This window comes from Grampus griseus (assembly GCF_964374135.1).
Source record: "Grampus griseus genome assembly, chromosome: 11".
In the NCBI taxonomy this organism is placed as follows: domain Eukaryota; kingdom Metazoa; phylum Chordata; class Mammalia; order Artiodactyla; family Delphinidae; genus Grampus; species Grampus griseus.
This window is the reverse complement of record NC_139005.1, coordinates 39,502,649-39,508,648: the sequence shown is the minus strand read 5'-3', so window position 1 is coordinate 39,508,648 and position 6,000 is coordinate 39,502,649.

Genomic DNA, 6,000 nt, shown 5'->3' with positions numbered 1-6,000 from the left:
CCACCACGTGCACAGAATAAAGTCCTGGGGGAAAATAAATAAAGAAATAAGTAAATAAGTGAAATAAATAGAGTACACAATATGTAGGTGTAACTGGCTTCTTCTTTTTTTAAAAAAAAAGTCAAGTAGACATTTTTCTTTTAAATATTTATTTATTTATTTATTTTGGCTGTGCTGGGCCTTAATTGCAGCATGTGGGATCTTCGTTGCTGCACTCAGGATCTTTAGTTGTGGTACGCAGGCTCTAAGTTGCGGCACGCATGTGGGATCTAGTTCCCTGACCAGGGATCGAACCTGAGCCCCCTGCATTGGGAGCATGCAGTCTTACCCACCAGACCACCAGGGAAGTCCCAAGTAGACATATTTTTGAAATATTTCTTTTAAAGTACTCCAGACTGTTATAGGGTTAGGAAACACCAGTAGGGCAAGAAAATTTTAAAATATAGCAATTTCTCTGTCTTGTTAATCAATATATACTTCACATACCATAAAATTCACTAATTAGTGTACAATTTTAGTGTACAATTTGTTTTTAGTATATTCACCAGGTTGTGCAAACATTACCACCGTTTAATTCCAGAACAATTTCATATTCTACAAATAAACCCCTAAACTCTGTACCTCTTAGCAGTCACTCCCCATTCAAACCTCCCCCTAGCCTATGGCAAACACTAATCTATTTCCTGTACCTATGGATTTGCTTATTCTGGACATTTCCTGTAAACAGAATCATATAATATGTGGCTTCTTTTACTTAGCATGATGTTTTCAAGGCTCATCTATGTTGTAGTGTGTACTTCATTTCTTTTTATTGTCAAATAATATTCCATTGTATAAAGATACAACATTTCCTTTATCCTTTCATCAGTTGATGGGTGTTTGGAGTGTTTCCAATTTTTGGCTATTACGATAATTCTGTGAAAGATAGCAGAATTTGCCAACCCAAAACATGCCACTTTGTCATAAAGATTATTTTGAACTGAAGGCAACTAAGAAGAAGCAGATACAAAAAAGCTCTCTGCTTTCCCCCAGTTGCCTAAAAGCAGGCAAGACATAAATTTGCACAGAAGTTAATCACTGATAACTCCAGACCTTTATCAGCCCAGAGACAGCACCAGAGGTTCTCTACAGCAAACTTTACTGAGAGCCCTTATCTTCCATTAGTTCTTCACATATTTACCTTCCCAAAATTTGCCACCCCTAGAGACTCAAGATCCTTTCTTTGTCACTTTTCTAAAAATTTGCTCCTTTGCTAAGATGCTATATAAGTCCAAGTTTTAAACAAACCTTTAAATTACTATTCCTGAGTTTCTCCCATGTATATATGAGATATACGTGTTAATAAACTTCTATTTGTTTTTCTCTTACTAATCTTTTGTTACAGAACTCCAGCCAAGAACTTAGAAGAGTAAAAGGAAAATATTTTTTTCCTCCCCTACAGCTGCTGTGAACATTTGTGTATGAGTTTCTGTGTGGCCATATGTTTTCATTTCTCTTTGATATAATCCTAGAAGTGGAATTTCTGGTTTATAGGTAACTCTATGCTTAATATTTTGTGGAACTGCCCAACTATTTTCCAAAGTGGTTGCACCATTTACATTCCTACCAGTAGTGTAGGAGAGTTCCAATTTTTCTATACCCTCACTAAGACTCATTATCTTTCTTTTTGATTGTAGCCATCCTAGTGGGTGTGAAGTGGTATCTCACTGGGATTTTGATTTACACTTCCCTGATGGTTAATGATGTTGAGCACCTTTTCATGTACTCATTGGCCATTTGTATATCTTCTTTGGAGAAATGTATATTCAGATTCTTTACCCATTTTTTAATTGGATTATTTGTCTTTTATATTGAGTTGTAAGAATTCTTTACATGTTCTAGTTATGAATATCTTATAATTTGCAAATATTTTCTCCCATTATGTGAGAATGAATAAAATGGATAATATTATATACATAATTTTTTTTTTTTTTGGCCACACAGCATGTAGGATCTTAGTTCCCCAACCAGGGATAGAACCTGCGACCCCTGCAGTGGGAGCACAGAGTCTTCATCACTGGCCCACCGGGGAAGTCCCCATACTATTTCCTGATACAGTCCTTTGAAACACAGAAGTTTTTAATTGCCTATGTTTGCGGTGTCATATCAAAGAAGGCTTTGATCCAGGGTCATTAAGATTTACATCTATATTTTCTTCTAAGAGCTTTATTGTTTGATCTATTACATACACTAGGTATATGAGCCATTTGAGTTAATGCGTGTATACATGTTTGTGTATGTGTGAGGAAGGGATCTAACTTTATTCCCTTACATATAGGTATCTAGTTAGCCCAGCAATATATGTTGAAAAGACTATTTTTTCCTCATTGAATTATCTTGAAACCTTTTCAAAAATTAATTGACTGTAAGTGTGCAAGTTTATTCCTGGACTCTTAATTCTATTCCATATATCTATACTTATGCCAGCACCACACAGTCTTTTATTATTAATTTACTTATTTTTGGCTGCATTGGGTCTTCGTTGCTGCATGCGGGCTTTCTCTAGTTGCTGCAAGTGGGACTACTCTTCATTGTGGTGCATGGGCTTCTCATTGAGGTGGCTTCTTTTGTTGCAGAGCATGGGCTCTAGGCACTTGGGCTTCAGTAGTTGTGGTACTCGGGCTTCAGTAGTTGCGGCTCGTGGGCTCTAAAGCACAGGCTCAGTAGCTGTGGCACACGGGCTTAGTTGCTGCGAGGCATGCGGGATCTTCCCGGACCAGGGCTTGAACCTGTGTCCCCTGCATTGGCAGGCAGATTCTTAACCACTGTGCTACCAGAGAAGTCCCACACAGTCTTGATTATTGTAGCTTTGTAGAAAGTTTTGAAACCAGGGAATATGAGTCCACTAACTTTGTTTTCCTTCAAGTTTTTTTTGCTATTCTTGGTCCCTTGAATTTTCATATACATTTTAGGATCAGTTTGTTAATTTCTGCAAAGAAGCCAGCTGGGAGTTTTGATAGGGATTGTATTGTATCTGTATATCAATTTGGGGAATGTTGCCATCTTAACAATAGTAAGTCTTCCGATACTTAAACATTTTTCCATTTATTTAGATCATCTTTAATTTCTTTCAACAATGTTTTATAGTTATTTGATGATGTTAAATGCAATATTATCCAATGTTAGACAGAAGTATTAGCTACAATTAATGTTCCCTGAAGGAACACTATTGTGCTGCACAACATAGTCTCTATACTCATCAGGGATCCAATATGATCATTCCACTGGGATGGCTTTTTACATCTGTGATAAGATGCAGGGATTTTTCCCTACTTGGGTTTATTAAGTAGAATATTTTATTCTACAGCTACAGTAGAGAACAGCATTAAGACACCTTCTGAAAAAAAAAAAAAAGACACCTTCTGTAGGGACTTCCCTAGTGGCGCAGTGGTTAAGAATCCGCCTGCCAATGCAGGGGACACAGATTTGAGCCCTGGTCCGGGAAGATCCCACCTGCTGCGGGGCAACTAAGCCTGTGTGCCACAACCACTGAGCCTGTGCTCTAGAGCCCGCGAGCGGCACTGCTGAAACCCGTGCCTTCTAGGGCCTATGTGCGGCAACTACTGAGACCACGTGCTGCAACTACTGAAGACCATGTGCCTAGAGCCCATGCTCTGCAACATGAGAAGCCACCACAATGAGAAGCCCGCGCACCACAAGGAAGAATAGCACCCACTCGCTGCAACTGGAGAAAGCCTGCGCAAGCAACGAAGACCCAGTGCAGCCAAAAAAAAAAAAATTAAAAAAAAAAAAAAGAAAAGGAGCTGTCACCACAGAAGTCATACACATTAAAAAGATAAACTAGGGGCTTCCCTGGTGGTGCAGTGGTTGAGAGTCCGCCTGCCGATGCAGGGGAAATGGGTTCGTGCCCCGGTCCAGGAAGATCCCACATGCCGCGGAGCGGCTGGGCCCGTGAGCCATGGCCACTGAGCCTGCGCGTCCGGAGCCTGTGCTCCGCAACGGGAGAGGCCACAACAGTGAGAGGCCCGCAAACCGCAAAAAAAAAAAAAAAAAAAAAAAAAAGATAAACTAGGATATTATGAAGATTTAATCCAATAGATTTGTATTTAAAGATGAACTGAGAAAAAAACTTCAAGAAGAAATTAAAAATCTGAATAATCACATAACCACTAAAGAAACTGATTAGAAGTTTAAAAAAAATCTTCCCATAACAATACCACCAGCACCATCCAGGTTCAGACTGCTCCACTAGAAAGCTGCACCAAGTTTTAAGGGAAAAATATTCCAATATTATACCAACTCTTCCAAAGAATAGAGACGGCACATTCCTTTATGAATCTATCAAACTCTTACACCAAAATTTGAAAGATAAAAATATATAAGGAAAATTACACCCAATTTCACACATAAACATTGATGTAAATATCCATGCAAATATTAGCAAACTGAATCTAGTAATATGTTCTGAAATATGACACATTGTGACCTAGTCTGACTCATCACAGCAATTCTAGGTCATTTTAACTTTAGGAAACAAATTGGTATAACTTGCCACAGTAACAGAGTAAAAGAGAAAAATCAGAGGATCTCAATAGATGCAGAAAAAGCATTCGCTAAACTTCAACATTCATTCATGATAAAACTTTCACCAAATTAAGGAAACCTTAATCTGATAAAAGACATCTATAAGAAAAACTACAGCAAACATCATCCTTAAAGATGAAACATTAAAACCATTCCCTCTGAGTGCAGGAACATGGGAAGAATGCTCATTATCACCACTTCTTTGATCATTCTAATGAAGGTCCCAGTGAGTAAATCAAGAAAAGCAAATAAGAGGAATAAGGAATGCAAAAGAATAAATGTAAATGCAAATTAAATGGTTGTGGTATAATAAAAAATAATATTTGGTTTTTGTCTCTCATTTCCTGGCACAGAGCTCCTAAAGTCCTTGGAATATCCTGAGTAAGAAGAATGTCTTTTGTATGCTAATAAGATAATGGGCAGGGGGGTGGTAATAGATAGCTTTAGGATGGGGGTTGGTCCATTGAAAGACCAAACCAAGATTAGAGGCCGAAACTTTCAGTCACCCCTCACCTCCAGGGAGAGGAGAAGGACTGGCTATTGAGGTCAGTCACCAATGGACAATGATTTAATCAATCATGCCTATGTAATAAAATCTCCATAAAAACTAAATGATAGGGTTTGGAGAACTTCTGGGCTGGTGAATACATCAAAGTACTGGGAGAGTGGTGTACCAGGAAAGGGCATGCCTCCCCCCACACCCTGCCCTAGGTATCTCTTCCTCTGGCTCTTCCCAAGTTATCCTTGATAATAAACTGGCAAATATAAGTAAAGTGTTTTCCTGAATTCCATGAATCCTTCTATCAAATTATTGAACCTGAGAGAAAGGGTCATGGAAACCCCTGAATTCATAGCCTGTGGGTCAGAAGTACAGATGGCAAACTGGGACTTGTGACCGACACCTGAAGTAATGACAGTCTGTGTGATTGAGTCCTTAACCAATGGAGTCTGCAAGAACTCCATAGCTGGTGTCAGAATTGAAATGACTTGTTGAACTTCCAGTTGGTGTCAAAGAATTAGAGAACTGATGTGGATATATACACTACTATATATAAAATAGATAACTAATAAGGACCTACTGTATCGCACAGGGAACTCTGCTCAATACTCTGTAATAGACTGTATGGGAAAAGAATCTAAAAAAGAGTGAAAGAAAGAAAAAAAGAGAGAATTGATGTGGAAAACACCATGTATTTAGTGTCAGAAAAAACCTTACAGAATGCTTATGTAATGTAAAAATTCCCCCCAAAATGTTCACGTTGTAAGGCCAACTGGCCCGAGGCAGGGGAACACAATCAGATTCACAGGTTGCATCAGACCGAAATTCTCCGGACCACCCAGTTCCAGAAACTGCCCTGGAGACATTCCGGACCACCCAGTTCCAGGAACTGACCTGGGGACTTTGAACCCAGCCCA